This window comes from Dermacentor silvarum, chromosome 1 (assembly GCF_013339745.2).
Source record: "Dermacentor silvarum isolate Dsil-2018 chromosome 1, BIME_Dsil_1.4, whole genome shotgun sequence".
Lineage (NCBI taxonomy): Eukaryota > Metazoa > Arthropoda > Arachnida > Ixodida > Ixodidae > Dermacentor > Dermacentor silvarum.
In genome coordinates, this window is record NC_051154.1 from 249,771,290 (window position 1) to 249,794,837 (window position 23,548).

Genomic DNA, 23,548 nt, shown 5'->3' on the forward strand with positions numbered 1-23,548 from the left:
TTAGTTTTCGCAGTAATAAGACGTTGCCGAAAGAGAACGAGATGAATGCTTTTGTCAAGACCCCTCGTCGAAACACTTGATCCCAGCGACATTCCTCGTTCTACCACTTTTGATCACTTGTCGAAAAACAGAGCGCCATCCAAGATGCCGCCTCAATCCAGGCAGACGTTTACTCCTATAGAAGTGCATGAACCTGTGAGGCTGAGCGTGCCGCCAGGAATACTTGACCCGAAACTGCCCCGTAGCGAGAGATCACGATTGGTAAAGGTAGCTAGCCGCTTCCTGCCAGATTACATTTGCACACCGACAACCCGCGGTGAAGGAAGTGCGCGCGCTCGATTTGGTCTGCTCTGCAACACGGGTGGCTGTTTCCCACGGTTAGAGAGCGTTGCCGCGCACCGTTTCACCCGTTACGCCGTTTACGCGGTCGCGATAGCTTTCGACCAGGAAGACCGAAAAGGGGGCCAGTGACGCCGCTTTCTCGTCTTCCTTTCCTCGAAGCGAGCGGCATCGGACGAGCAGCTCTCCGCTGGGCGGAAGAAGGAGTGCGCGTCTCCCTCGCGAGCTGGCGCCGCCTTCCAGGGCCGCCGCTGGCTTATCGGCGCGCGTCTCCTCCTCGGGCGTGGGCGAGCGCCGGTGTGCGGGTCCCGTTATTTCTGTCGCGCGTGCTGAGCGCCAGAACCCCGCGCTGCGGCCACGCAGCCCCCGTTGGTCGCACGCGGAAAGCCATTTTAGGCGGTGCTCTCCGGCGGCACCCCTCTCGGCACGGCGTCCAACCTTGGCGCTTTGCTGTTTGTGTTACTGCCTGTTGATATAGTTAGGGGGAGCTCCTTTCGCCTGACCTAGTTGCGGTGCCCCTCCTCCGAGCAGCAATCTCGAAGCTGACGTACCGTATACACCGGAAGCTCCGGCGAGACGCGCGGCCGCGGCTCGCATCGCCGCGTGTCGCTTCCTTCCGCGCACTCTTTGAGTCGAAATCGCGTAGGCTCGAAGATCGAGGCTAGAAAATGCGAGTGAAGAAGTAAACTAAAAGCTGCCTGCGAGAAACGCAGATTGCCTTCCCCTTGCTCCATGCGTAGGGTAGCCAACCAAACGCTTTTCTGGTTAACATCCCTGCCTTGACCCTTTCTCCTCTTTCTCCCCTACGCGTGCCGAGGAGCGAGTCGGCAGTTAGAGAAGCGCATTTCCGCAGATCGTCGCCCCGAAACAAAAAGTATTCGCCTCTTCCTGCAGCCCGCTCATCCTCGGGTTTCCATTTAAGGCACGCGCGGCTGGCATGTTCGGAATTACACGACGGGGCCAAAGAATGAAAACACAGCGGCAAAGAGAGGAAGTTGAGAGCAGAATAGGGGTAAAGCCTCAAACTTCAGCCGTGAGTGGAGCGGTGAGCGCAAATAGTGCAATGAACTCGGTGTGAGGGAAATCTTGGTTTGCTCGCACGTATATTGATGTTTAGTACACCACAGACAAACTTAAACGGGGTTCCAAACAGCCACACTCCGTTCGAAATGCCGCTCGCGGCTTCCTCAAGACGTGGTTGGTCCCATGGTTTTCTCGAAAGTCATAAAACACATTGTAAGTCATACGACATGCGGGCTGTATATATCAGGCAAAATTGTTTATGCACTGGATGCTCATATTTGTGAAGAAAAATCTCGCAATGTTCAATTCATGTGCATTTTTAACCGTACAGGATACCTTATGGGACTCCAAGTCGAATTCTTGGGTCCTGCAGTTGCACATAAATTGGGTTTGCGGGGCCCAAGCTGAAAAGCTAAACGCAGAATTCCTCAGTGTAGGCAAAGGAGTAAACCAAGGTAAGAACTAAGAAAAAAATAAGTCAGGAAGGTAGCAAGCCTGTGATCACGACGTCAGATGGCATAGAAAGCAACGGTGGTATAGGTGTTCTTCTCATTTTCTTTTTTATCTTTTCTTTTTTAGATGACGGTTAGCATCAGGGCCATTCACGAACCTTTGTCCTACGTAAGAGCGCTTCCCTATCGGCTGGCGTTCGGGTAGCCGCAACTCATGGCAGCGATCGGCCTGATAACGAGACGATCGCCGATGGTGGTCAATCGTAAATAGAACTTAGATAAGATAAATTTTGTTAATAACAGGGAGACGGAGCTGCGTGCATTGCGTGCGCCCTACTTCAGCAAGCCAACCAATAGTTACCATTCTCTCTACAAGGTATTATAATGCCTACACGTTATCTTGGCCCGATTCGCATTAACGAAGCCTTCATACGTGTACGTCTGAAACATATCATCTTAGGTTTCAAATACAACCAGAACTGAAAAAAGTACGAAGACTTGAGCTAGTTGGAACCGTGACATATTTTTAGCGTGAGACGAAGAAAACACAGAGGAAGTCAGACATGAAGCAAATTGCTATTTACGATTGATTCATAGGGAAATGTGAAGTTGTGCCTTCTCTCGGGGTGCTCACTGACGCTCAAGAGGTATTCGAGTCTTCGTGTTTCACACACACACACACACACACACACACACACACACACACACACACACACACACACACACACACACACACACACACACACACACACACACACACACACACACACACACACACACACACACACACATATATATATATATATATATATATATATATATATATATATATATATCGTTGTCTCACTGTCCTTGCTCACTTTAGCACCGAAATATGCTTCCTGAGCGTATTACTTGCATGATTAAAGTTTCAGCGTCTGCAGCACCGGAAATCGCTGTATACTGCACTTAGATAAGGCGAACGCAGTTTTGGTTACTCAGCACGCATGCTTCAGTAGTTATCTTTAGGAACTTGTTAGCCAAACATCTGTAATCCTTTACATCCTTTTTTTCTTGTTACTTTTTTCTATCTATCTATCTATCTATCTATCTATCTATCTATCTATCTATCTATCTATCTATCTATCTATCTATCTATCTATCTATCTATCTATCTATCTATCTATATATATATATATATATATATATGTTTTTTTTGCGGGCGACGTCGGACGCTTTTGTATACTTGGACTCTCCTGCTCAGAAAGCCTGCCCAAATGTCAAGCACGGTGCCGGCGCTACAGCTTTTTGCAAGCAGCTCCATCGTCCCAGGCGACGGCAGTCTCAGGTTAGAGTGAAAGATGATGAACAACATAAACGACAAGCGATGCCAAGGGTCACCGTGCCTACTGTCTCAGACAGAAAGAGCAATATGGCGATATTGGCAGGAGGTCGGTGCCTCTCTTATATACCGCAAGAGGCGTCGTGACAGCCGGCGACAAGGAAGCTGAGCTTTGATGCTCACGATCAATGTTCCGCCAGTCCCGTCAGCCCTGTCTATAAAGTGTTGAATCCACGCCTTTGGCGCCCATGGTTGCATTTCTGTACTTCTGTCGCTTTCAAGAAGTCGGGTCACGGCACGGTTCGCTTTTTTCATTGCTCCAAATTATCAATGACTCCACCATATCCACCTGAGAACAGAAGACAGCTTAGGGACATAGTTGCTTCACAATTCAGTTATTATTGCCTACTGGTATGTTATGAACGTAAAAAACCCATATTTTATTTGAACACGACGCTTAGCTGCTGAACGCAGCATCTTCTTGTACGGAGACAAAGTGACCGTCTCCTCTTGTTCGTAACGCTAAAAACCGATTTTGTTTGACTAAACGCAGAGATAACGATGTGACGTCGTGTAGTGGGCTGGCGCGTTGATGCTATATACATTCTGGATTTCCCCGTCGTCTCGAGGTATCCGAAACGCACTTCGTAAGTGCTTTTTGTCGTCGGTGCCTGCATAATGGTCTAGATGAAATCGGTGTCAATTTTTCTCGGAAAGTGACTGCAAAAATACGATTAAACCACTTTCATACAGTTCCCCATGTATTTGACTTCATATCCAGAATTCAGAGATAACATTGGAAAGGTATTGCATGCAGGTGTGCCACATAATGTACAAGAGATTTCACAAAGGTTATGCGTCAAGGAATCCTTGACCTCCGTATCCCCAGAAACTCCTCCACTCGATCGACGCTCCATCTCCAACCCTGAAAGCACAGGGCAGCGTCGCCTGTCGACTGGAGGGGCTCACCGCTCACCAACGACGTTCCCCATTAATTCCTGAGCTAAATGTTCGCTACCAGGTGCTCCCAGTGTCTGTTCAAGAACGCTGGAGTGGAGACGTGCGTTTCAAGCAACTAATCTTCGCAAGAATTGCCGAGAAATGTTATTTAAGTGCAGCTTTTACTCATGCCGAGGCGCAGCGCTGTCATCGTACATCTAGTTGGAGTCCAGGAGGGCCTTCGATTCAACGGCCTTTTGTGGTTACGCGGGGGCCAGCAATCGAGAGGCGTATGCCGTATCGGCGACCGCTGGCGCTGTCTTCGTTGCGGTGGCTGTGGGGCGATAAGCGCACAAACACCGGTAGCTTGCTCATTTGGCAACGCATGCAGCTCAGAAGCGAAGCTGGACATCGGTGCCTTCATTGTATACAAGGTGTTAGCTGAGAGCGTAACTGACTCCATGTGCCGTATTGGGGCCCCTGTATCTTTTCACCATACACTGCTCCGCTACACTTCACCCTCGTTCGCACCCTTCACCGCTTTCGCGTGTCACAGCCATCATTACATGGTTCATCAGCAGCTGGCTTCATGTTCTGCGCACGTACACTTTTCGCAGAGTCTGTAATTAATCATTTGCGGACATGGCGGGCCGAATATATAAAGCATATCGGGTGAGCAAACAACATTTTTAACCACCTTATACTTCGCGTGTTCAAGAATCGTTTCGCTTGAAAAAAAGGCGTGAATGACGTAAATTTTCGCATAATCCAAAGAGTCAGCGTGTGCTTTGATTTACGCTCTAAACGTGACTGTGATTAACGCAGCTATGCACGAATAGGCGCACTTTCAAAGGCAGCAGCATTTACCACTCGGTGTAATACATGCGTGCCAAGGTTCTCAGGTGAGCGGCCGAGAGCGCCGAGCGTCAGCAGCGGCCTCGTACGATAACGGCGAATCCGCCAGACGCTGGCGCACAACTTGAAGGAATGAGCCAGTGTCGAGCGTGCATCCTTGCACGTGCTCCGCGATTTCTTTGACGACGCACTGATGCCCTGACATCTCGTGTTTCTGCGGCTGCACAAGAGTTCTCATGCAGCGAAGTGCGCGTTCTGGGAGAACAAGTGAGACACTTTCGTGACCGCCCAATGCTCCAGAAAAGGTCCACACGTTCAAGTTGCGCGCCCCGGCCATTTGAAGCCACGATCCACTAGGGCAGCGTTTCGTAGGATATCCGCGGAGCTGACGCTGCGCGGTGCGACTGTAATTCTCGGCTGTACCAGCGTAGCGCTCGCGGAAGCTGCTAACGCTATCAGGGAGAGCCTGCTGGCTGACAATTTCGGACAGGCAGTTGGCGCCTGTTTTCTTTTCCCCTAGTGCAGGGTAGCACAACGGACGTGCGTCTGATTAAGCTCCTTGCCTTTCCTCTATTCCATCTCTCTCTCTCTCTCTCTCTCTGTCTCAGTTGGAGCCAGCACCAAAGCTCGTCACAGATGTGCCAGGCAGCCCATCGCAAGCGGTCAGAAAAGAAAGGACACCCCAGCAAAGCAGAATAAAGGAAGCTTCAAGGAACTAAGGCAAGGTTGACTCTTAAATCTTGTTAAAGTTTTTGAAAAGACAGTCGATATGCTTCAATACGAAAATTAGGATGTTAATTATTTTTTCTGGAACACAAGGCTTTTTCTATTTTTTTTTAAATGTTCGCTCTCCTTTGATTGGGTTACGTGTCGGAGGCCTTGTGGCAGTTACATTCTTCATTTCTTGGAGTCGCATGCGGTGCTAAAGTATTAACCGATTAGAACGCACATTCTTATGCATTACTTGATGAAGACTCTGCTACAGCCATTGCACGCTCTTGGTTCTGTTTAGTTTGCTAGTCTGTATCAGCTAGGGTACGACGACCGCTGTGTACTAGTTGGACCCGCCTATACCACCGGTGACATACCGGTCTACTTAGTATTCGGCCATGCATTCTATAATAATGTGATAGCCGGTCGGAATGCGCCCGATAAGCCGAAAACAAGGTTTCTTATCAGCCTGATGCCAAGACATGCGAATAGGTGGAGTCACACCACTCCTGATGTTCCTGGCTGACTTGGCGATTCGCCATGCGTATAGGTAACGAACTGTGTGCGCAGTCGCGAACTGCGATGCGAGACGTCCAAGTTCAAAAGTCGAAATGCGTTTATATATTCTTAGTATCCTGTATGGCACACACGGACGAGGAGTAAATGACAAAAGTTGTCCATGTATTCCTGCAAAGCAAGACTAAATGACCACGTCTATGCAGACAAGAACTCCGAAATTTGCTAATGTGCGTATTTTGGGGTAAATCCCAATCAAAATTTTTGAAAACCTGCTAGCGTTTTCCGAAATGTATTGCCATTGTTCAAAAATGCGGAGACATAAATGCCCAGCGAAGCCACAGCAATAAAAAAATTTCCCAATGGCGCGCTAGCTTCTCAATGTTTCAACAGCAGGAGTCTCTCTTTGCTGAGGTCATCACAAAGACAGATCTCCGTGTCAAAACACGTTTCTTAGTTTTTTTTTTATTACGGAGCTTCAAATGTGCTTTCTCTTTTACCTTTTTTTGCTGGCGTTATTGTCATGGAAAAGTAATTAACCCGTTCTAGAGACCTGTTACCTCGCCCGTACTTTCTTAAACTGCGCGACAGCTCTCAAATCCTGCAAGATACGTTGGATTGTCCCTGACTATGTTCGCGCTTGCTGTAGTTTCATAGGCGTAAGCCATGCCCCGGAAGTAGTCGCTATAACAACTGCGCTGCCGAATCTCGTAACCACCGACAGGCAGAACCTGTCAATGGTTACGTGAGAAAAAAAAAAGGACAGAATAGATGGAATCAAATCGGAGGTTATGGAAGCAGCGTGAAAGGGCCAACGCAACAGTCCAACATCGCGTTATAAGACAACGAACGATATTACTGACCAGGCCAAAACCTTCCGGCCATCTGAGAGAAAATGATCTAAACTATAGTTGCTGGGGGGCCAAGACCATGCTGCTTCCAGCGGATGATGGTTCACGGGCGGATTTCTTTTTTCCTCCCCGTTTTCTCGCTGGAGAGACGACATCGCTTTCCGAATGCAAGTATTTTGAAGACGCTACCGAGCACCGTGTAGAATTATTCGATAACAGAGACCAATGGTATACATCGCATTTGCTTTGTCCCCGACACCACCGCAACGTACTATTCATTATATCGCCATTCAGGGTTTTCACCCATTCCTCGCAATACACTATATCGCTTCCAACATGCCTATACTGTATATGGCGACGAAGGTTCTGTCTCTCGGCTTTTCGAGCATTGCATTCACTTTGTGTGCCTACGTGTGGGCAGTGGTGATCCATACTTTTTTTTTGCCTCTCTCTCTTTCTCTTAATTCGACCGGTATCAACCTTGCGTTCAGAGCAGAGAAGCGTGAGCAGTGACTTTCATTTATTTAGCACCGAACCATTACATTTCGGAACATGACAAAGAACCCAGACGTGTTCTGGAGGGAGCGCAGCAGGACCAGAGCCCTCCCCATGATAAAGCCGCATCAGATTCAAACGTATCAAAATAACTAGTCGTTTTCACGATGTCTCACTAATTAGGAAAACGAGACAGAGAGAGACAAGCGAGAAAGGAGCGTTGCCGATGGTTCAGGAGATTCAGTATACTTACGTTAATCATACTAAGTAATTCGCACGTACAAAATTAATATGCGCTTCTGAGGTGCTTGCACGGACGGGCTCCCACTGTGCTAACTCAGAAGGCGGTTTCTTGTGGCTTTCTGTTTCATCTGTGAAATGCCGCAACAGTTTGATTTAGTTAGCACTGCCGCAGATAACGTTGGGATCTGCGCAGACAAATTACTGATAATGTCGACAACATGAGTACGTCCGTCAGTATGAGCTCGACAAGACACGAGTGAGTAAAAAAAAAGTAAGTAGTTTCAAGCAGCGGACAAATATATATATATATATATATATATATATATATATATATATATATATATATATATATATATATATATATATCGAACGTGAACCTTTTGTTTCACAACATTTGTGGAGGTATTGTGCTACTTTTTTCGAAGCTTACGAGCTTACGTTACCTTCCTCGACCGGCACACGTGTTTTCTTACAATGTGCGCAGAGACAACACAATACTTTCGTTCGCGCCAGCGTACGGGTCCAAAACCATTCTTGTTTTCATTTGAGCTGGGGAGTCTGCTTCGTGTGTAGTCCTGTTGCTTGTCCTTGTAACAAAGTATCTCTTTTCGCTGCTTTTGCAGAATGCGGCCGATTATCCAGGTGCGGCAGTTGGTCGCCTACTTTTGCTTATGCAAGTAACTTTTGGCGGATGCTGTCTTCAGTCGCTACTTCTCAGAACAAACCAATCACGTCCATGCGTAAGGTTCCTCACGTTCCGTTATTCCTTCTTTTTCAGAATACATCCGGTATACATGGCGACCCGGAACAGACAGTGCAGCTTGCAGAGAGCTTTTAAATTTGCCGAGATTCCACATTGACTCGCTCGCCAAACGGACGACGAAGACATAGCTTTTAGTATTCCCCCATGCCTTTGTTATTGGGACATATCCACGACAATTTGTTTTGTCGAACAGGCCTGTGTTACTTCCTAGACTACACAGAAATGCTACGAAAAACTGACGGACGTCAACGCTGGAAATATCAACGCGCTTCCAGAAAGTGACACGTGACTTTCGTCATTTATGCAAGACGCAAAGAGAAAGCGTTAGTTATTCTGATGCTAAGTGCGCGCGTGTTGACTTTTTTTAAAGAGGCATGACGACATGACGATCACCGGACATCAAAAGTTGCGCTAAGAGACACACTTTATCGCCGCGAATATATAAATATCTATAAAAGCGAGGTGCATAAAAAGATTCATAATGAACAAACGCGTACAGTGGTCGCGTCGACAGTACGAGCGACCACGTGACGCGAGGCGAGAGTGCGAAGGCGAAGGCTCGAAGCCCCAGAAGGCAAGCCAAGGTCTGCGAGCATGAAACCTTGTGCCGCCGTTCGGAGGCCTCGTCATGGACCCCTGCGCTTTGTTGAAGCTGTACGGACAATTTGTGCAGCGAACGCATATTGCCGTGCTATCGAGCCAAACGTGGCTCTCTCGCTTCTGCTGTTGTTGTGGGAACAGCTTGCACCGCCAGCTGCGTGAACTAAATACGCTATCGCGTCGCGGAAATAAACCTTGACGCAAAGAGTTGAATGGACTTTTGGCACAACGGTTGAAAGTGGAGCGGGCGAAAGAAAATAGACGAACGCGCTAAAGAAGTGGTGATGGCTTACGCTGTTTCATTTCCGGCCTGCCGTTTCGTTATTAACACGAGCCGCCGTATTGAAGATTGGCTCGCTGTATACGCAACGGACACATCGTGCCGTCGTAGGATGGCAGCGCTCTCAACGTCCGCAGATATTTGCGCTTGCAAACGTGCTCGTATAACGGGACTTCATGGCATTGAGCAAATGAGGACCCCGGTGCCTTTTTTCGTTCGTCGTCTCATTTCACCAGGTTTCGCAACGAGTTCGCCGCACGTCAGTCATTTCAAAATGCACGCACAACTCGAGAGACCACAGGGCTGTGACAAATGGAGCGCTCTTGAACGCGTGTTGTTGGTGTGCGTATTACAAACACGACGACCGCGCTTATCTGCTCTGCGGTGCGTAAGCGATAACAATGTGCCCGTGTGTTGTGCAGAAAGAAAATTTAGAAAAGAGAACGGGCAAAACACGGGTTGCCTTTGGCCTGCCTCAACTCGCTGTCCTTGGCTCCTCCCTCTCTCTTGACTCGAGAGTTTCACTGGTGACGTCAGATCAGTTAAGGCAACGCGACGTCGTCCGCTGAAAACGCACCGTTCCTGCCGCGAGCATATATAGCGTCGCTGTAGAGCGCTTCGCTCTGCCACGTCGTTCAGCGTCGCGATGCTGAGGGCAGCACGGGTGAAAGCAGCCTGCGTAGATAGTTTGTTTGCTTACGGAGACGGGACTGTCTCAATAAACAAACAAAAAAAATCTAAGCCTTTATTAACCTCGCCGAATTGACGCTGTCAGTTCTCAGGAAGTGGCGGCGACGCCCGTAAGTTTGTGCCTCGACGAACTACGCAGACCAAAGAAAGCGTATGTTAGTGGTTATTAGCACGTCCTTAAGAACTTCCGGCGGTAACGCCGCCTAGCGAAAGCGGAAGTGACGCAACACCCACTTCAAGAGCCGGACACATTCGCGAAAACAAAGTACGGCACTTGTACACATGTTGCTTCGTAAAGGCGGCAAAAGAGGTACAATAAAATATAACGCCATGAAAGGAATAGAAGGGGTTATACGCCACCTGACCAGCTAACTTTTTTTTAAAATATTTGTGTCCACTCCGCTAACACCGACCATCGTTGTTCCGCGTCTGGCTCCCTCCCAACCCCACAGCACACATGGATTCTGCGCTTTCCCGAAGCGCCACTTGCCGCCGTGCGGCCGCTGGACGCGCCGAGGCGGCACCTGTCCGTCCGCCGGCACGGACAGCGCCGGCCGCAGGTCTACTACGCCGGGCGTCACGGGGACTCACCTGCGTCTCATGTGGGGCCAGAGCCCGGCTGCGCGGGCATGCCGTAGAAGGGAGTCCGTATCCAGCGGGAGCGTCGAGTATCCGCGCGCGTCACGTGTTCATGGCGGCGAACGCCTGTCGCACGAGCACGAGCAGGAGCCGGACGAGCAGGCGGCAGCGCGCGGGGGTGAGCAGCGCCCAGGGCAGCACGGGCAGCAGAGCGCACGTGGACAGGCAGAGCAAGCACGGGCACGGCGGCCGCATGGGCGCGACAGGCGGCAGCCGGCGCTGTGGCAGGCGCGCCAGAGGCGGCGCGGGACTCCGGCGAATCTGGGTCAGCCGTGTCAGGGCCAATGGCGGCTGGACGTTTTCACTGGCAGCGGGTTCGTCGACCGGCTGGCCCCGATTCGGGCCGCCTCCTCGCCCGTCCCACTTGCGCACAAAGAGGTCACTCAACCGGCCGCCGCCAGAGAACCTTGAAAGCCTCTTCACTTTCGTGCGCGGAGGAAACGCCGCGCACCTTGCTTCCTCTTCCTCCTCCGACGCGCGGAAACGCTGTGTTTGGCCCCCGCCGCCGCCGAGCAAGGTCGCGGTTATCCAAGACCTTCCTTCCGGACGGCCACTGGTCCTCCCCACCTGGTCCTTGGTGCGCGCCACCCCAGAGCAGGTGCACAACGGCGCGCCGAAGAAGCCGTTATAGCGCACGGTAGTACTTCCAGGAGAAAGGCGCCCACCTAGCGGCGTTGACAGCAGCAGCACTCTCGCTGTGGCCCACCGCGGTGACTTACAGGACGTGGCGTTGCGCTGCCGGTCACAAGGTCGGGGTCTGATTCTTGCCCGCGACGCGCACATTCCTATAGTGGACGGACGCGAAGAAACGCCCGTGAACTGCTGTCTAGGTGTACATTAAAGGGATCCCGGGTGGTCAGAGTGACCCCGCCAACTGCGGAGTTCCATGTACCCAAAGGGTTACTCTGAGCCTTAAAGCCCGATCAATTAAAATTTGTCCCGTGACTTACCATGGTTGCGTTGCGCGAGGCGAGAGTATTGCTGCTGTATAATCGTGGTTTTCTATGGCGTTTTCTTCGTCTGTTTGAGCTCTCTCTCTCTGTCTCTCTCTTTCTGTATAGAGAGATTTGATAAGTGTACTTATTTCGTACGAACATTCAAAGGATGCCTCGATGAAGCTGTAACCCTACTTTTGAATAAGAGCAGGATGGCTGAACGAAGCACAAAACTCTATTTTGTAGTCATGCTTGCTGCATGGTTTCCCTTTCGCGAATGAACATACCAATGATCATTCGGCATCTAGTGGTGGCCGTTGTTGGTGGCATGATGGTTGACGGAGGAGGAGTGCACCTAGAAGCGTAAGGTGTAATAGGGATACTAAAGGAACAGTGGTGCAGTTAACGGTATAGCGTCTTTATAACGCAGGTAGCCTCCTGGTGCATCGGCTTCCGGGTCGTCCGAGGGAGAGGCAGCAATGCCGAGACATATGACATACGCGCTGGGACGCTCCGCAAAGCGGTTGTTCATTTCACACCAAAAAAATAAACAAAATGACTTGCAAAACTCAGTAACGATGCCTTGAACTGCATGATTACCTGTTTAGGCTCTTCCGCTGTCAAGGTGATAATACGTTAGGGGATTTTGACCCTCCATGAGTAACGCAAATGAGCCTGTGGCCAAAGGCAGAGAACGTTCTCTAGACTACTTTTTATGCTTCAGTGAATGTAAAGAACTATATTGTAAGACCGTAGAGGCTTGGGCTAGTCGGTACATACTCGAGAGGGAAACAGCGAGAAAAAACACGACACGTGTCTCCCGAAATTTATTGTCTTCTATTCTTATTTACTGTCTTGTGTTTTTTCGCGCTGTTTCCCTCTCGAGTAAAGAACTATGCCTATCGCTTGCGGACAGCCATTTGGAGTACGATCAAACAAGAGTCGCATGCAACTGGATGTTTACTGAGTATTAATGCCATAAGTATTCTTTGGGAACTTCACCCACCTTGCCGCATGTCCCTATCTAACCTCTTTTACGCCAACTTGGTGCACTGGGCACGTGTCCAAAGATACAACTTGGACCACTGGTAGGTATGTGCAACTGTGCATGTGACACTAGGTATGTGAACATTCCTGGCCAATCCTCCAGAATGGGTATGTGGCACTAGGTATGTGTCCAAAGATACAACTTGGACCACTGGTGGGTATGTGCAACTGTGCATGTGACACTAGGTATGTGAACATTCCTGGCCAATCCTCCAAAATGGGTATGTGGCACTAGGTATGTGCCCAAAGATACAACTTGGACCACTGGTGGGTATGTGCAACTGTGCATGTGACACTAGGTATGTGAACATTCCTGGCCAATCCTCCAGAATGGGTATGTGGCACTAGGTATGTGCCCAAAGTTACAACTTGGACCACTGGTAGGTATGTGCAACTGTGCATGTGACACTAGGTATGTGAACATTCCTGGCCAATCCTCCAGAATGGGTATGTGGCACTAGGTATGTGCCCAAAGATACAACTTGGACCACTGGTAGGTATGTGCAACTGTGCATGTGACACTAGGTATGTGAACATTCCTGGCCAATCCTCCAGAATGGGTATGTGGCACTAGGTATGTGCCCAAAGATACAACTTGGACCACTGGTAGGTATGTGCAACTGTGCATGTGACACTAGGTATGTGAACATTCCTGGCCAATCCTCCAGAATGGGTATGTGGCACTAGGTATGTGCCCAAAGATACAACTTGGACCACTGGTAGGTATGTGCAACTGTGCATGTGACACTAGGTATGTGAACATTCCTGGCCAATCCTCCAGAATGGGTATGTGGCACTAGGTATGTGCCCAAAGATACAACTTGGACCACTGGTAGGTATGTGCAACTGTGCATGTGACACTAGGTATGTGAACATTCCTGGCCAATCCTCCAGAATGGGTATGTGGCACTAGGTATGTGCCCAAAGATACAACGTTGGACCACTGGTGGGTATGTGCAACTGTGCATGTGGCACTAGGTATGTGAACATTCCTGGCCAATCCTCCAGAATGGGTATGTGGCACTAGGTATGTGCCCAAAGATACAACTTGGACCACTGGTAGGTATGTGCAACTGTGCATGTGACACTAGGTATGTGAACATTCCTGGCCAATCCTCCAGAATGGGTATGTGGCACTAGGTATGTGCCCAAAGATACAAGTTGGACCACTGGTGGGTATGTGCAACTGTGCATGTGACACTAGGTATGTGAACATTCCTGGCCAATCCTCCAGAATGGGTATGTGGCACTAGGTATGTGCCCAAAGATACAACTTGGACCACTGGTAGGTATGTGCAACTGTGCATGTGGCACTAGGTATGTGAACATTCCTGGCCAATCCTCCAGAATGGGTATGTGGCACTAGGTATGTGCCCAAAGATACAAGTTGGACCACTGGTGGGTATGTGCAACTGTGCATGTGACACTAGGTATGTGAACATTCCTGGCCAATCCTCCAGAATGGGTATGTGGCACTAGGTATGTGCCCAAAGATACAACTTGGACCACTGGTAGGTATGTGTAACTGTGCATGTGACACTAGGTATGTGAACATTCCTGGCCAATCCTCCAGAATGGGTATGTGGCACTAGGTATGTGCCCAAAGATACAACTTGGACCACTGGTAGGTATGTGCAACTGTGCATGTGACACTAGGTATGTGAACATTCCTGGCCAATCCCCCAGAATGGGTATGTGGCACTAGGTATGTGCCCAAAGATACAAGTTGGACCACTGGTGGGTATGTGCAACTGTGCACGTGACACTAGGTATGTGAACATTCCTGGCCAATCCTCCAGAATGGGAATGTGCCACTAGGTACGTGCCCACAGCCAACGCCAATCGCCAACTGGTTCGCGAGCGGCTGGATGATCGCAGCGCATCGTGACTGCACGGTACAGGGCGAGTGCCTGGATTTGCGCTTGAGTCATCGGATCTTTTAGCCTAGACTTTCTAAAAACCGATGGAGCGTGTACATTGCTGCCCATTTTGATACTGTGGTTGTTGCGCATCTCAGCGAAAAGCAGCTTTCAGCATTGATCTGAACTAGCTACTAAAGCCAGACCTTGTACCTATGTAGGAGTAATCGAGAAGTGGAGAACTACCGCAATTCGTATGAATTACAGGCGACCCAGGGTTTACGTTTTCTTGGAATTGATTCGATGCGGTGGAGGAGAACTTGGGGACTTGGTGCTACTTCTGTGTATAGGCGTTTGGTTTCTGCTATATTTTCCAGGCTTCAAATTCTCTTGGGAAAACGGAATTGAGCCACTGGTAGTTTTTTACTTGCATTGCAATTTTTGCGGGTTTCGCAGCAAGTACTATTGTGAATAGCTGAGTCAAAGCCTAAAGTAGTGACCATGGACCTCATGAGTTTGACGAGAGCTAACCTGTTGCAGTTGTGTGAAGAGCTCGACGTAGAGGTAGAGAATGACACGTCAGAAGCCGAAATTAGAGCCATTTTAGAATGCAACCGTGATCAGAAATACTTTGAATACTTCGGCAACTTAATTCAGAAAGAACAAGTAAAGGAGGAGTATGAAGAGCGAGAAAGGCAGGAGTGTGAACGAATTAACCAGGAACGAAACAAAATTGCAGAGGAACAAAGTAGTCAGGTAAGGAAAGAGATAAATGCTCTCAATCAAGAGATTGAAAGATTAGAACAGGGTCTTAAAGTGGAGCAGCAGGTATGTCAGGCACCCGTAGAAGTAGCGCTCGGAAGGTGAGAAGTATTAGCACGCACGGTTCTAGCGATGGCAGAAAGAAAGGTTGATCTTTGTGAGCCTAAACGTAAGTTCACAGGTGATGCCAGATCCATAGGCCATGGCGTAGCTGTTGAGGAGCCCGACCGGATTGAGCGCGACGAGATAGTGTGCCAATGGAATACTAGAGAAGCAGCTAGGCCAGCTGTGGACGATTTGGCACAGTTATCCAGGGAGTACGTCGCGAAGGTAGCACTTGCAGAAGTCCTAAGTGACACCGATTCGCCAGACAAGAGCCCCAGTGCAGAGCTCGATCAGTCAGAAAGGCGCTCTAAAGCACAATGTAGGCAGGGCAGTGCAGTTGTGGACAGCTCCCATGTATACTAGCTACTTTGTTGCGCGAATGAAAATAGCTGCATTGTCCCTAAGTGTTTGAAGCTCGAGTAGCGGTCGAGGTAGCATTGAGAGGAATGATTTACCTGAAAATCATTCAGACTGTGCGGTCGAGATGGAAATCGTGACAGACGATATACGTGCCGGTCAGCACGAGATTCGTGCTAAGAGGAAGCGCCGTCGCAAAGTCAGGGTTGTGATAGACAGGACAACGCGGCCGAATAAAGGCGCTAAACCCAGTGGGGAGCGCAGTCAAAGAATTCGAAAGGCGCGTTTGTTTCTTGGGATGTTTCCAGACAGAGCGCGTCCGGAGGAAGAAAAGAAAGGGCCGTTCGGCGCGAAAGTGGACAAAAGCGAAGGTGGCGCGAAGAGGGCAATTATGTTCCCCTTCGTTGGGTTCTTTTCGAGGTGTGTTAGGCGTGACACAGGAGAGCAAGTCGGTAACGCGACGCAAATTGGTCATGCGCGGCAGTGAAATCGCAGTGGGATGCGTAGAAGGCATGTTGCTCGTTTGCAATGTGTCGGCGGTGGACAGCAAGGAGAATAACCTACGTGCCCTTTGTATTCCCTCGTTGACAAGACAAGTTTTCAGACCGCGCCCACCTAGAGTACGGCTTAAAATTAGGTCGCAGCCGTAGGCTAATCGGAACGAAAATCGGCGATTCAGGTTTTGTGGAAGCAGGTTGTTTCTTTATTTTTTTTGTGTTTGGTTATATGTTTTGAGATGTCCGAGACTTGAGATAGTTTGGATAAGCATATTTCGAGCTTATTCGTCGTTCGTTTATTTTAGAAGCTTAGCGATATACCGAAAGAGATCGTTTGCGCGCGCCTACATGTTTGTGAACTTTTTTTCAACGTGTCGTTCCTTTTTAGGCAAATAGGCTTCTTTTTTTTGTAACAGATACGCTTGCAGTGTGAGGTCCAGGATATTTGTTTGAAGCCTGTAGTGGCGCGCTTGATTATCACTTCACTTTTTAGAAATGTTCGCGAGTCTTGTAGTGTTAGCGTGTAAGTTAAGCAAGATTTTTTTGTTGTTCCTTTAGTTTGTGTCCTATATGGACAAGAGAAAGAAATTGTTAGTGCGTGAGTCGCACGTATTACATGTGCGTTTGTCTGCAAAGTTAAAGCGACTCTGACAGTACATCCATGATGCAAATGTGGCTCTCAATAGCACTATAGTACGTGCGATACTAGCGGATGTAAAACTGTTCATCGCGTTTGTGCTGCGTATGATATTTCATTTATCATTTATTTAGAGCATTTTCGAGTATTCTACTTTTGCTCTCTGCAGCACGACGATCTGGTTTTGGAGAACTCCGAGGGTATTGAGAGCTCGCTTTGGCGGCAAAAATTTTTGGGTCCAAATTATTGGGTCAAGCGAAGCCTGGTGGATTTAAGCGGATTTCGGGCGCTTGAGCGCTATTTGGTGCTTTGTCACTAGGAATGCTCTTCTCTGTCGGATGTTGCGAGAAAGTTGTGAATCCTGGTCTAATCTCAAAATTGTGGGCTTCAGCGAAGGTTTAGTGATTTGATGGCTGCTTTGGTGCTATTATTGGATAAGGGCCGGTGCGTTGATTTGTTCTCTAGACCCGATGGCTCTCGGTGCGAGCAATGCGCTTTCCTGTGCCCTGTGGTCGTGTGTGTGCTTGTGCATTCCCAGGGAGAAGGCCACAACGAGGTTAATTATGGGACGTCATGCTCGAGTGTGTCATCGGCCATCATTTCAAGAAGAAACCCCGAGTTCACGACTGACCACCGACGCTTCGGGCAACCCGACAGCTGGTCACCCTCAGGTCGGATCTTCCGGCGGGGGAGGAGTCTGTTGCGGCCCGAATCGGCCGGGCGCATTCTTTGGCTGTTTCCATCGAGGCAGGCAATCGGCGTCGCCCAGACGGCGACAGTGCCCGACACCGACGGTGACGGGCAAACAAGTGTCTCAAATCGGCAGTGCGCATCCTTTGGGTGCTTCCCCGATGCCACCTCTTCATCAGCGGCCGCCTACCTGGCGACGCGGCCCGACACCGGCTCAGGTGTGATGACAAAGAAGCTCACTTAGAAGCGACCACAACCGCCGACTTCGTGGAATTACTGCCGTGGGAACGGCGACTAACTCGGTTTTCCAGATGACCACGTAGTTGCGGTGAATGCGAAGGCGAGGGTGCAACATTAGAGGCGGAGTTCAGTGAACAATACGACCCCTCTGATTGGCCGCATCAAGGTCATCTGGTTCCCTAGCTAGCCGGGTCAACTAGGGAAGACAACTGTTTTATAAGGAGACACCTTGAGTGCAGTGGTGTGTCCTGACGTGTTCTGATATGTGCTCAGACATGTAGTGAGCTGAGACTTTCAAAGTGCTCCTCCATGGAGTGGGCTTCCATATTTGGAGCCACTGTAAATATGTAGAATAAACCCCTTTTTCTATCGCTCTTACTCGCGGACGTGCTCATCCCTTTGGCTGAAGGATCACCGGCCTAACGCTACCCGAGTCCCAACAACCCACAAGGAAGTGCTAATGAGCGCTTCTCTGTCCTGCGTAATCATAGAATAAATCCCGACAAAATGCTCGCACATAAATAATCGGTTCGTGGTTATCTATGAATGGACACGCACCCGCTAATACCAACAGCGTGATTTTCAACGGTTTCATTATAAAGGCCTAACACATAAGATGTTGCCTCAAACTGGGTGTTACCTACGAACGATGACAAGACAAACTGAGAGTAGCCAAATAAGCGTCTTAAATCTGACCGCCACTGCGATTCTAACTAATGTCCCTGCTGCGGCAGTGTGCATTTCGGAGTCGGCAAAACTAACCACTACGATATCGCGCTACGTTCGAGCATGGTAACCCGTGCCAGGCTTTGGGGGCCACACAGATTCGGAGGGTGGTGGTATCTCTGCATGTATTTCGGCAGCCACCAAATTCAATATGGTAGCCGACGAGGGAGGACGTTTTATTTATTTTATTTATGCAATACCCACAGCACCTTTACAGGCATTACAGTGGGGGGAAATACATAACATCAAGCGGATTCATGCTCCATGACTTACAAATATACAATATGCTACATAACGTAAGCGTAATGTTCAAAGAATAACAGTCACTATACGCATGCAGAGAGAAAAGGAAAAGTAAGAAAGAGAAAAAAGGAACATAAGTAATGTCGCATCAGTTCAACAAGGCATAAAATGTATCATTCGGTATTACATCAACCATTGACGATGGCAGCCTATTCCACTCCCGTATAGTTACAGGAAAAAAAGACATCCTGAATAATTCTGTGTGGCAAAATATTTATCGTACTTTACGAGTGTAGGTCACCTCGAGCTGATGCATAATGAGGTTCAAGTATGTAACGTTGCCCGTCTATGCCAATTGTTGAATGAAAGATGCTATGAAAAAGCTTTAAACGAAGTTTTTTTCTGCGATTGTCAAGAAATTCCTATTGTAAATTATTCTTTGCTTGTGTGGCGCTAAAAGCAAAACTATAATTTCCAGTAACAAATCTTGCAGCTAAATTTTGTATTCTTTCAATGCGTTCTTTGTCACCAAGCATCGGTGGGTCCCATACCTCGCATGCACATTCTAAGACAGACCTGACGAACGTCTTGAAGAGTAGCTCTTTAGTAGCCATACTGAAGTTTTTAGCGTTGCGCCGTAGAAACCCTAATGTCTTACCTGCATTTGCTATTACATGATCAACGTGATGATGCCATTTTAAATCAGTGGTAAAATAAACTCCTAGGTATTTATATAAGGACACCCGTGACAATGCAATGTTATCTAAGGTATACTGAAACAAACATGGTTTTTTTTTCTTACTAAATGACATGATAACCGTCTTATCTAGATTCAAACTCATGTTCCATTTACAACACCACTGAACAATGCGGCTGAGATCACATTGTAATATTCGGCAATCATATTCACGACTAATAGGCTTATACAAGATGCAATCATCAGCGTATAGTCTCAAATGTGACAGGACTCCTTCACAGATATCATTGATGAATAAAAGAAACAAAAGTGGACCCTGAACTGAGCCCTGAGGGACGCCAGAAGTGACGTCTACTCTTGATGACTCAGAACCATTCAAAACTACGTGTTGTTTGCGCAGTCTTAAGTATTCGGCAATCCATGCAATAACTTGTGTATTAATACCGTAGGTATGAAGTTTCTCAATTAACAAAGAATGGAACACAGTATCGAATGCCTTCCTGAAGTCTAAAAATATACAATGTATAGAAAATCGTTCAGCCATAGCACTGGTAATATCATGTGTGAATTCAATTGTGTCACGCAAGGCAAATTCTTTCTAAAGCCATGTTGAGAGGGATTAAATAGCGAATACAGATTCATATGTGCTACAGTACTCGAGTATAAAACGTGTTCTAAAACTTTGCATGGAAGACACGTTAAAGAAATCGGTCGATAATTAACTACGTCACTTCGCGGACCAGACTTATGAACTGGAACCACTGCACCAATCTTCCAATCATTGGGCAGGGAAGCTTCTGCCAGTGATTTTTCAAAAAAGGAGCTATAGATCGGGCACAAATTTTAACGTGATTTGTATAGCCATCAGGTCCACCGCCTTTGGCAGTATTCAATTTTAAGAGTAACAGTTCTATGCCACGTGTGCTGATAACGACGTCTTCCATATCTCCCATCGGTGCCATCTGTTCTCGCGGGGTACTTCTGCGATCATCACTGCTAGGCATCACAGTAGAAAAGACGGAAGCAAAATACTGATTAAAGTATTCCGCTTTAGCTTCGTCGTCAGAAACGACGCCGTTTTCAGAGACGAGTGACGGAATGGATGTGGCCTCTTTCCCATTTCTTTTCACGTGGTTCCAGAATTGCTTGGGGTCATCTTTGATTCTCAGCTGGATAGATTCACTAAAAGCATTCTTGGCTACGCGAATTGCCCTCTTCATTTCTGACGTAATTTCTTTCAGCTTATGCCTGTTATCACTTGACGGCACTTGAAGAAAATCATGATAAAACCTTTGCCTTTTGTGTGTAAGCCTGCGCAACGCTTTTGAAAACCAAAGCTTACTTCTACTTTGTGTTTCATTTAGGACCCTGCACGGTATGATATGCTGCCGAAGCTCTAGCATGTTGCTTTTGAGGCAAGTCTGTATTCATCTGTATTTTTATATTCAGCTTCCGTTGCAAAAACATCGTAATACCCATCCAAACCCTCCTTTATTTTATCAACTTGAGCTTTCGAATAGTTATACACAGGTCTTGCCACACTGTGCGCAGGTTTTACATGTGTATTTTCTATTTCACATAAAACAACACTATGGTCGCTAATTCCAGGAACGCCAACCGTAGAAATTACCAGTTGAGGTTGGTTTTGAACATTAAGTCCAGAACATGATTTCCTCTAGTTGGTTCAGACACTATTTGAGATAGTTCGAAGTAGAATAACTGGTGTAGTAGGCCGTATGAGATACATTCTTTCCACACGTATTAAACTCTTGCTGTACAATTCACTTTTCCAATCACATTTAAACTATTACCAATTAGTATGGGGTAGCACAACATCCACCAATCTAGAACATATTCACCTGTTACAGAAAAAGTATCTCCGCCACGCATATAACGCTTCCTACACAGCATCGACAATAACCTTCTTTAATAACTCTGGTGTGATCCCAGCTCACAATCTCTACAGATATCGTCTGAGTCATGTATATAAACTGGAAATCCATCGAAATATCAGCAACCTGCGTACTCTAGCCCAACTCCAGAGAAAAGCTCCAAATTACATGACAAGACACTTTGAGGATTGGTTAGTACCAACACCACGTTCAAACTATGGGAAACAAAGCCTTAAATACGTAATACCAACACTCTTAAATTACTATAATTCGATCCGATTTTATCTTTTTACATCATCATCCAAGGAACTGAAACTGATGAATACGGTTTCGATGTAATATCCAGTAGCGTTATGTATCTGTGTTTTTTGCATTTGTTTCTTGAGAAACATGTCATTAAAGTTATGTATACAGCTATAATATGTATGTATATGTATGTGCGCATATGTTATGCTGTCTCCCTGCAGAAACAGAGATTGTAGACTCGTCAAGCTGTTGATGTATAGCTTTTTTTCTACAGTCCCCCCATCTGTAAATCTACAGAATGGCAAATAAACAATTTCAATTTCAATTTCAAAAAATCAACAATGTTTATCATTTCCTGACACAAGCAACTCTCACTTGAAATTAGTGAGCCCTGATCGTTCCACACAACATTTGGGAGATTAAAATCTCCGCCTATAACAAGGTTGTCCGCCCGTACAGTTTCAACTGCGGATCACAAATGACATAATATATCAACAGACGAATCAGGTGGTCTATAAAAACTAGATACAGTCAAAGCACGTTTGTCGGAAAGAGTCAGTTCACAGAAAATAGCCTCACATTCTCCGAAAGGAACGGGCAGCTGTACCGATGAAATGCTTTTTTCTGTTACATGTGTAGCCATTTGGAAATAGCTCATTATCAGCTATATCGTCACTTAGCCAGGACTCAGTTCCTAAAACTACATAGGGCTTAACTAAATCAACAAGTGCGCTAAAGTCGTCAACTTTATTCTTGATACTGCGACGGTTTATGACAAGAAAAGAAACATTGCCATTGTTAAATTGACGCGGTCACTTCAGGGAAACAACCTGGTTTAGCTTCGAATTATAGACATATTTTGTGCCCTTGAACAATAAAGTATCGTACCGAAGGCTAACTTTATCGCCATCCTTCCTACGTGATTTCACAAAATCCCACAGCTGTTTTCTTTTCGCACGTACTTCATTGGAGAAATTTTCAGATATAGCAAACTGGCTATTTTTCAACTTTCTGGCGTTCTCTAATATTAACAGTTTTTCTTTGTACGAGGTAAAACTTGCTATTAAAGGGCGATTCTTACCACTCTGAAACCTTCCAAGGCGATGCGCACGCTCAATTGACAGGTTCCGTAAGCCAAACTTAGATTCACACAGTTCAAGAATTTTGCGCATAGAATACGCATTTCTTTCGGGATTATCACTTTCGTTGACGCCATAGAAAACCAAATTGCAACGCCGGCTCTGGTTTTCCAGATTGTCGACTTTAGCCTGACAACGACTTGATCAATCGACGCTGTTCGTCACATTCGCTCTTGCATTCACTGACGGTTGCGCAAAGCTGATCGAAGTTTGTTAACTTTGCTTCCACTGATGTAATGCGTCCGCTAAGGACATCTATGGCATGCTTATTCTCTGTCTGTGTTACCTCGATAGCAGCAAGTTTCGCCTTAATGTCTTCCTGACGGTCAAGCAGCAGCTGCAGTTTTTCCCGAGTTATGGGTCCCAGGTTAATTTCGACGTCTCCGCACAAAAGAAAGTAGAAGGCGTAACGCCGCAAAAGACGAAAACAACATTTAGACAGCCGTCTGAGTTTACAGCATTTTTTACACAGGAAACTGTGTGGAGTGGAACCAGCAAAACAAAGGCCGCAGCCAAATGAGACAATTTGTGTTACTAACCTGGAAGAACAGTAAAAACAGCGTGAGCGGCATCGTCGTTGCCGTGCCGCTTCCACGCCCTAACGACGCACTGCAGACGCCTCCCTTATGTAGCTCGGTGATAAGCTCGCAGCACTGCCACTGTTCGTAGACTGGTACGGGACATTGACCAAACTCAGCTGAACTGCACATAGCCGCAAAGTTCAAGGCCGCATCCGTCCCGTTCACCAGCGCGTCGGTT